Raw genomic sequence first — 8,645 nt, 5'->3', positions numbered from 1 at the left:
AAAAAAAAAAAAAAAAAAAGCTAAGATTCCATCCCTTCTTGCTGCAACATGATGTGTAGGGGGCCCCCTAAAAAGACAATGTTTACCCACCACTCCCATCTCATTCGGGAGGTGGCGTCTCAGGATCTGCTTGCCCTTATTGGCCACAGGATTTTAATCCTAAACTCTTGATTTAATCTTAAAACTAGAATTAAATCACAACATAAACTAACCACCAACATATTTGGCCTGATGAGAGAGGAAAGGAACAATACTTACAAAGGAATCTTCACCACAAGCCAGATTGGCTGTTACCTTGATCTTGCACTTTGCAGCCTCCAGGACTGGGTGAAACAAATCCTCATTGTTTAAGCCCCTTATGCCATAGTATTCTGTGACAGCAGCCCAAACTGTCCAAGACAAGAAAGAACATGTCAAATCCAGCTTTTGGAGAACTAAATTTCAGACTTTGACATTCTTTTTTCAAAACAAAGCATTTTGTTCATTTGTTTCTCCAACAAATATTTATGCAATATCTTTTTTTTTTGTTTTTTTGTTTTTGAGACATGTTCTGACTTTGTAAACCAGGCTGGCCTTGAACTCCCAGCAATCCTCCTGCCTCTGTCTCCTAAGTGCTGGGATTACACCACCACACCTGACCTTATTTGATACCTTCTATGTGTCAGGTCCCACCTTGAATGCTGAAGATACTACAGTGAGAGTTTAGAAGTGGTAAAACACTTTGAGAGTTTACAAGTGGTAAAACATAGGCTGCAGTTGGGCTCAAGAATAAGAAAATCATTTCTATGGACAAGGTACAGCGAGGGTACACAATGTTGGCATAAAGGCAACCCCAAGGCCTTTTGGAACCAAAGGACTAAACCTGGTATTCGCAGCCAGTAATTCCGTTCCTTAGATAAAAGGGTCTTGCTCTCTGCAAGACTATAATCCCAAGCTAAATTTGAGGTTTGAAGGCCTTCTCCTGTAAAACAATCTGAAGGGTTAGGGATGTAGCTCAGGGACTGAGCATGTACCTAGCATACAGGAGACTCTGGGCTCAGTCCCCAGCACCACGAATTGAATGAATGAATGAATGAAAATTTTTAAAAAGCAGCTTCCAACCTATTCTAGAAGTGCTGATTTCACAAGAAATTGTGGACCTGGGCAGATGAGTGAAGAATGGAGAATCTGAATCAGGTCATACCCAAAATTCCCTAATATGATGGCACAGCAAGAGCCACAAAATGCTGTAAGAATATCTGGTTCTAGGCTTGGCAGGAAGGAAGGTGGTTATGACTTATAAAACCACTAGACAGTGGGAAGATTGAAAACTCATCCATAAAACTACATAAAGCAGGGAGATCAGGAGTTCAAGCCCAGCCTGGGCAACTTTGTGACTTAGTAAGATCCTGTCTCAAAAAATAAAAAAATCTGGTGATAAACTCAGTGGAAGACCCTGTGTTCAATCTCCAGCACAAGGGGGAGAACTCTGTATCAGTTCCTGACAAGAAGCAAAATTGAGGCTATTGAAATTAAGTATAATCAGAATCTTTAAAATGCACATAAACCAGGTGTAGTGGTGCATGCCTATAATCCCAGTACTCTGGGACACTGAGGCAAGAGGATGGCAAATTCAAGCTCAGCCTGGGCAACTCAGGAACTTAGTAAAACCCTCTCTCTCAAAAAAAAAAAAAATTTAAGGCCGGGAATACAGTTCAGTGGAAAGGCTCTCAGTTCAATCCCACACAAAAATAATAAAACAAAGTCTACCTAAATACTTTGCCCACATAGAAGAAAAGCTGCAGTCCTATATTTTAAGGGAGTTTATGTTTTGTTTGTCATTTTTGGATTTTTTTCTTATTCCCAAAGCATTCACTAATGGTATAATGGAGATACAAAACTCAGCAGCCTGCCAGGCAACAAGAAATTTCTAACAGTCATTGCCTTTATAAGTCTACTGAGCAGTCTGGGTGTCACCTCCCAGCCCTGGGGAGGACAGTGGGGCCTGCATGAAATAAAGACAGCTCTCCTCTTCCATGGGAACACCTGTAAGAAGCAAGACAAAAGTCACAAAATTTCAAGCATCCTTGTATATCGATACGACAACTTTAAAACAAAAACTAAACAAAGGGTGTTATGAATCATAAATCATTTATACATAACTTTGTTGCAAGTAAAAAAAAGAGACTTTTCTAACAATATCTTCCAAATTAAGATAGGAGCAGAAAATACCAAGTCGCTCTGGGTAACTTTCATCTCACCTGTCGTTAATTAGCATCGATTTTATTCTTTTATAAAAAGGATGGAGGAGGGATGGTAAATATCTATACAGATTAACAAGCGGCCTGGGAACATCGCTGAACAGTCCTGAAGCGCATCTGCTCTGACACCAGCTTTTTGAGATTTGGATATTGATTCTGCCAGGTAAGAGTATGAAATCTTCTAACGGTAACTTTGCTTCTCCGTGCCTCAGTTTCCCAGTGCACTCACTATACGGGCATTCACATATTACGTTTTATGGAGGGGGTGTCTACACAAACAAAACTGAGCAGTAAAACAATTCTTTAATAAGAATGTATTTTATTTGTTTTGTATCAAGAAAAAATACAAAACAAACTCATTTTTTATTGTGGCAACCTAATGGAACTGCTGTAAGAACTCCCTCTCACCTACAGAGTGGACTTGGAAATTCTTTTTCACGAAGCTGGGACCAAGGATTGTTTTAAATCGAAAACTCCTCACTCAGGAAGATGCAAACACCCTATGTTGCATCTGGTTGCAACAGTGCCTCTGAAGCCGGCTGCCCGATTGGTGGAGCATCCACAGCCTTCGTCCCACTCGCGATGGGTCTCAGACGATCGGTCCAAAGTGAGCGGAGGGACCAGGCGCTGACAACACCCTGTCTTCCCTTCCCGCAAAGAGCGGGTACAAAAAAATCTACCGCCAGCAACCACCCTGCTGCCCCCACCTCCAGGAGGACTTAATTAAAGTTCAGAGCCCAATGGGAACTCGAGGGGCGGGGCCAGATATTGCCACGCCCATCGGACCTGGGGCTGCGCCCCGGCCTCCGCGCATCTCACTGCGCCTGCGTCCCACGACGGCGTGAGGCACGCTGGGAGCCTGGGCTTTTAATTGCGGTGTTACTGGGAGCTTGTTTTGTTTTATTTTTGTTTGGTATTTCTGGTTTTGTTTTTGGTACGGGGTGTTGAACCCAGAGCCTTCTCTCTGAACAACACAGCCAGGCCTTATTTTTTATTTTGAGATAGGGTGTCGCTAAATTTCCCAGACAGGACTCAAACTTACAACCTTCCTGCCTCAGCCTCCCCAAAGTGTTGGGAATTACAGGCCTGTGTCATCATGCCTGGCTCCGGATGTCGTTTTTGCACCCTCACCTGTTCATTCCTCTGAATTTCCCAGCCTTACGGCCCCTCAGGACTGTCCTGTGCCTCTGTGTGCCTTCGTCGGATGCCAGCAGACCTCCGGGTCTCCCTTCACCTCCTTATTCTGTAGGGCGACGCCTCTGCTGTGCACAGGGCGCTATGCCTGCTACTAGTAGTGTGTCATTTAATCTCCTCTGCAGTTGAGACTGTGAAACAGAAGTTGCTTAAGGTCTCAGATACAAAATGCACTGTAGGTTGTAGTTGATTGCATGCTGTCTGTCACCATTCCACCTTACATGTCGCACCTAGCCAAGTGCCATGTGCTTTAACTAAAATATTCTCTCTCCCTTAAGCCTGGGCAGTATTATCACTACAGCGGAGCTTTCTACAAGACTTACCCAACCATACCAGTCCAACTTTGGGCTGTTTCCACCTCCATATATGGCTTCGGTGTTCTCTCACTTTTAAACAGCTTTATTGAGGAGTTGACTTTTTTAAAAGGCCCGCATATATTTAAAACATGCAAAATTTTTTATACATCTGTATGCATGCACCCCTGAAATCACCACGACCTAACGTATCACTCCAAAAAGTTTCCTTCTGCCCATTTGCAATCCATCTTCACAGTCACAACTTTCCGTACCTGTTTCTCAGATAACTGTGGATCTGCTTTTGGTCACTGTAAGTTAGTTTTCACTTTATAGACTTATGTACAGCTAAAATCATATGCTATGGGGATCTTTATGGGTGGGTAGGAGGCAGTCAGACTTAATTATTTTGACATTCATCCTTACCGTGTATGAGTAGCTCATGTATTCCTTCTTATTACTGAGCAGTATTCTGTGAAATGATGCACCATTGCTTATCCATTCACGCATTGCTGGACTTTGAGGTTATTTCAATTTCTGGCTGCTACAAAGCTTAGACCAACATGGCATACAAATCTCTGTATGGACAAAGATTTTTGTTTGGATTAATACCTAGGCATGAACTGGCTCTGTCATGATTACATTCACCTGTAATATCAGCACTTGGGAGGCTGAGGCAGGAGGATTGTCATGAGTTCAAGGCTAGCCTGGGCTACATAGTTCATGGCCAGCCTAGACTACATAGTGAGATATCATGTGATAGGAATTGTTTAACTTTTTGGTAAGGAATTACCAAACTATTTTTCAAAATTTCTGTCCTATTTCACATTCCCACCAGCAATGAATGAGTTCTAAATCTTTCATGACCAAATTCTCCATGTTAGACCTCCTCAGAGGTTTACAGTAGAATTGCTGTAGCAAACTGAATCCAGGAAAGGAACACCCAGGGAGGGAGGAGGCAGTGTACAATTCTTTTATCATGTCGATGGACCTGACTGGGTTGGCACACAAAGAAATCAGGTCCAGAATATCGGTGGGCCGGCAGTTTTGTAGGGCTGCAAGCAGTAGGTACAGAAGCAGAGGCAGACTACTTGGCAGTCTTTGGCTGGTTAATTATTTGACATTTTTTACAACCATGAAGCTTAATTTCGTTGGCATTTCCCCTGGGAATACAGCAAGTAGCGTTTATACAACGGGGGGGCAAAGAGTTCAAGCAGGATTTTCTAGTTCCTTACAGAAGTTGTCATGGCTACTCACGTACCTTCTGCAAAGAGCGTAGTTACCTAGTTAACCCATAGTTGCTTCATAACACAGTTAACTCCTAGTTGTCCAATTAAGTTATTTTTATTAGACATGTATTTGTCTACCTAGAAATCCCCTTTCAGAATCTCATGGGTTTAATTTGCATTTATCCAGTGATGAATGACGTTGAGCGTCCTTCCATGAGCTTGTTTGTCACCTGTATATCTTTTTTTGGAGACTGTGAATTAAAATCTCTTTCCCATTTTAAAATCTACGTTCTCAGTTCTCTTACTATTCAGTTTTGAAGTCGTTTTCATAATCAGGGCATCTTTTCAGATATGTAATTCATGATTGTTTGGCTTTGTCCTTTTTTTTTTTTTAATTTTTTCCAGTACTGGAGATTGAACCCAGAGCCTTCAAACTGAACCACATTCCCTTTCTGTTTTGATTTTGGGACTGGGTCTCACTAAATTACTAAGTTGCCCAGGCTGGCCTCCAATTTACGTGTTCTCCTGCCTCAGTCTCTCAGGGTTGGGTTCTCAACGTCAGTCATCAAGGAACTGCAACCAAAAGCCACGGTGGAGAGACCACCACAGGCCAACACCCCCAGCTTCCCTCCACCATGGCACAGCCACTTAGGAGATGACAAGTGTCTGCCACAGCTGGCCCCGTTCACACCACACACCTGTCGCTGCCATTTCTGAGCATGTGCCCAACACAAATGCGTGGCTCCTTCCCCCGGAAGACATGGAACCAAAATGCTCCTAGCAGCCAAAACCTGGAAGCAACCCAGATGATATGCACAGGTAGAAGTTCAATGAGCCAGAAGATTTAGATCATATATATTGATAGAAAACTGAAGTGCCTGTTTCTGAATATAATTATTCAGTTCTGCTCATCTGTATTACTCAGTTCTACTCACTTTTTTCTGAGTCAAAGTCACACATTTTTGATCACTATAACTTTACAATAGGTTTAATATCTAGAAAATAAGTTTGCCCTCTTTCAAAATTTTCATGCACACGTTTGCAGATGAATTTAGAATAAAATCTTCAAATTCCTTTGAAATCTTTCACTGGGATTTTTACTGAAATTGTGTGATTTTTTGTTTGTTTGTTTTGGTGTTTTTTTGTTTGGTTGGTTTTTTGTTTTTTGTTTTTGTTTTTGTTTTTGTTTTTGTTTTTGAGACTCACTATGTAGTTGAGACTGACCTGGAACTCACTATGTAGCCCAGGATGATCTCAAACTCACAGTGATCCTCCTGCCTCAGCCTCCCAAGTGCTAGGATTCCAGGCTTGCGCCACCTTGCCTGGCTGTGTGATATTTTTAGATCATTACTGAGCACTGACATCTCCACAGTATTGACTCTTCTTTGAACTCACTATGTAGCCCAAGTTGTTCTTGAAGTCATGGTGATCCTCTTGCCTCAGTCTCCCAAATGTTGAGATTTCAGGTGTGTGCCACCACATCCAGCTCTTCTTACCTCATTAACACAGTTTAAGTGCCAAGCACGGTGGTGCACACCTGTAGTCCCAGCGCTCAGAAGTCTGAAGCAGGAGAATCACTGCGAGTTCAAGGCCAGCCTGGGCTACATAGTAAGTTCAGGATAAGCCTGAACTACATAACAAGACCCTGTCTCAAAATAACAAAAAAAAAAACCCAAGATAATAATAATAATAATAATAATTATTATTATTATTATTATTACCATGGTTGATTTAGGAATTTCAAATCAAGTTTTTAGGTGTTCATCGTGTAGGGCTTAAAGTTTTTTGCTATATTGTGTACATTAAGTATGTTATGATTTCCTTTGCTATTATGAAAGATATAATCATCCAATTACATTCTCTAATTATTGCTGCATATAAAAGGCCTTTTAAAAAAACACTTGGCCACTTGGTATTTTGAGACAGGGTCTCACTGTGTAGTTGAGACTGACCTGGAACTCACTGTGTAGCTCAGTCTGGTCTCGAACTCACAGCGATCCTCCTGCCTCAGCCTCCCAAGTGCTGGGATTCCAGGCCTGCGCCACCACGCCCGGCTGTGTAATTGGTTTTCATTTGACTCTTTTAACTTCTAGGTGTCTGTGTAAAATATCAAAACCTTTGATAGTTCGTGAGGGTCTGGCTTTTATTTTTCTACATTTTGCTGGAAGCAGATAGATGGTGTGTGTCAGCTATGTCACTAGATACCACTGCTTACAATGAAAGTGACCCCAAGTCGGGACATTTACCTGGGCTGGGAGTCCCCATAGCTTCTAACTGATTAGTCCCTTGTGCGGAACCGGAAGTGATGTCTCGCACAGCTGTTCCGGAAGCTACTGTCTGCCAGGGGCCATGAAGCTTTTAAACCAGACCGATTTACACAGCCTTCTCGGTGCAGATATCTCTCTGCCTCTGCGCTGTCTGCTGAGCGACGCTTGCCACTACCAGGAATACTTGACTCTGCTTTGCTGGCCCTCGTGTGGTTCCCGTCCTACACCCTTCTCTGAAACAGGCAAGTGAGGTCGAACTTCAGTGAAATGCAAGAAGACAGCCGTGGGCAGGGAAAGGTGGTAGCAGCAGTAGGCTCAGCTTCCAGACCCTCGATGCAATTTGGCCAATGCACTAGGAGGTAAAAGGGGTAGGGGAAATGCTGACCAGGCGCTGAAAGCCCTGAAGGTCACAGGGGAGTCCATCTACCCATCATGTAACATGGAAGACGCTGCGGCGCCGGGTGGAGTAAATCATCGCTGTTGGGGAGGCAGGTGAGAGTTGGTGTGAAGCCAAATTCGTACTGAGATACGCGCTGCCGTAGAAGAGACCTGGCCAGGAGTCCCGCTGCAGGTGGGCCGCAGGGACAGATCAATGCCTGGCGGAGGTGGGTGTTGGAGGAGGGTGGTAAGGAGAATAACCCCACAGTCCCCATGATTGTGACAGGACGAGCACCTAAAGGGCAGGTGGACTGCCACACTGGGCCCAGCTCCATTCAAGAGAAATGAGAGCAGAGGGCAAAGGCAGACAGCAAGGGCTACGACAACAATAGGTTCATAGGATTTGTGATCACTGGTAAAAGCTTAAAGAAAGTTCTCCATGTGGAAAGGTGAACCTAAGCACCATCGCCCAGTCTGACAAAAGCTAAGGGGCTGAGTGGCCAGTGACTCGGACCAGTGTCCTCTGCTGCCATCTGTTGACAATCAACAGGAATGCAGGCATGTATGCAGCAATTTTCTAAAGTATGAAGATTAGCTGGGGGAGGCTAGGGATAGAACTGGGGCGCTTTACTACTGAATTACACCCCAGCTCCTTTTATTTTTTTATTTTGAAACAACGTCTCACTAAGTTGCCAAAACTGGCCTCAAACTTAGGATCTTCCTGCTTCAGCAAGCCAAGTAAATGGATTTACAGGTGTGTACCGCTGGGCTCAGCTGACAGACAAGAATTCTTTTAAGTGCCAGTCATTGGCTACTTTAAAGGTATAAACCTTCCCTTAAGGTTATTAAAAGTCTTCATATGTATATAAGAGGAACTACACTTCTATATAAATATTAGCTTTTCACTGTAGTAAGTGGGTTGGGTTAAAAAAATGAATCCAAGATCCACTATCTGATGTAAAATGTCGAGAATTCCCAGACTAAAGGGGCTTTAGTATAAAAACTGATGACAAAAGACGATTCCTGTTGCAGAGGGTAAGGAGG

At 43.2% G+C, this 8,645-nt stretch overlaps 1 long non-coding RNA gene across 2 annotated transcripts in view; it reads right to left on the bottom strand.

Moving 5' to 3' along the window:
- The window catches only part of LOC104867465, an 8,992-nt gene extending 942 nt beyond the window's left edge, over positions 1-8,050 (bottom strand). Inside the window, exons 1-4 of one of the 2 annotated variants that reach the window (XR_781766.3) lie at positions 7,203-8,050; positions 4,154-4,305; positions 3,372-3,565; positions 259-389 (exon numbers count right to left, since the gene is read on the bottom strand). This is a non-coding gene — a long non-coding RNA (uncharacterized LOC104867465). Of the gene's footprint in view, positions 1-258; positions 390-3,371; positions 3,566-4,153; positions 4,306-5,654; positions 5,736-7,202 lie in introns of those variants that run through there. The other variant, XR_781767.3, reaches the window with a different exon arrangement.
- Positions 8,051-8,645: the final 595 nt, after the last annotated feature.

The sequence above is a fragment of the Fukomys damarensis genome, unplaced genomic scaffold, assembly GCF_012274545.1.
Source record: "Fukomys damarensis isolate Sample0158 unplaced genomic scaffold, DMR_v1.0_HiC HiC_scaffold_19, whole genome shotgun sequence".
Taxonomy (NCBI): Eukaryota; Metazoa; Chordata; class Mammalia; order Rodentia; family Bathyergidae; genus Fukomys; species Fukomys damarensis.
Note: the sequence above shows the minus strand (reverse complement) of the source record. Positions and strands in the feature narration are given on the sequence as shown.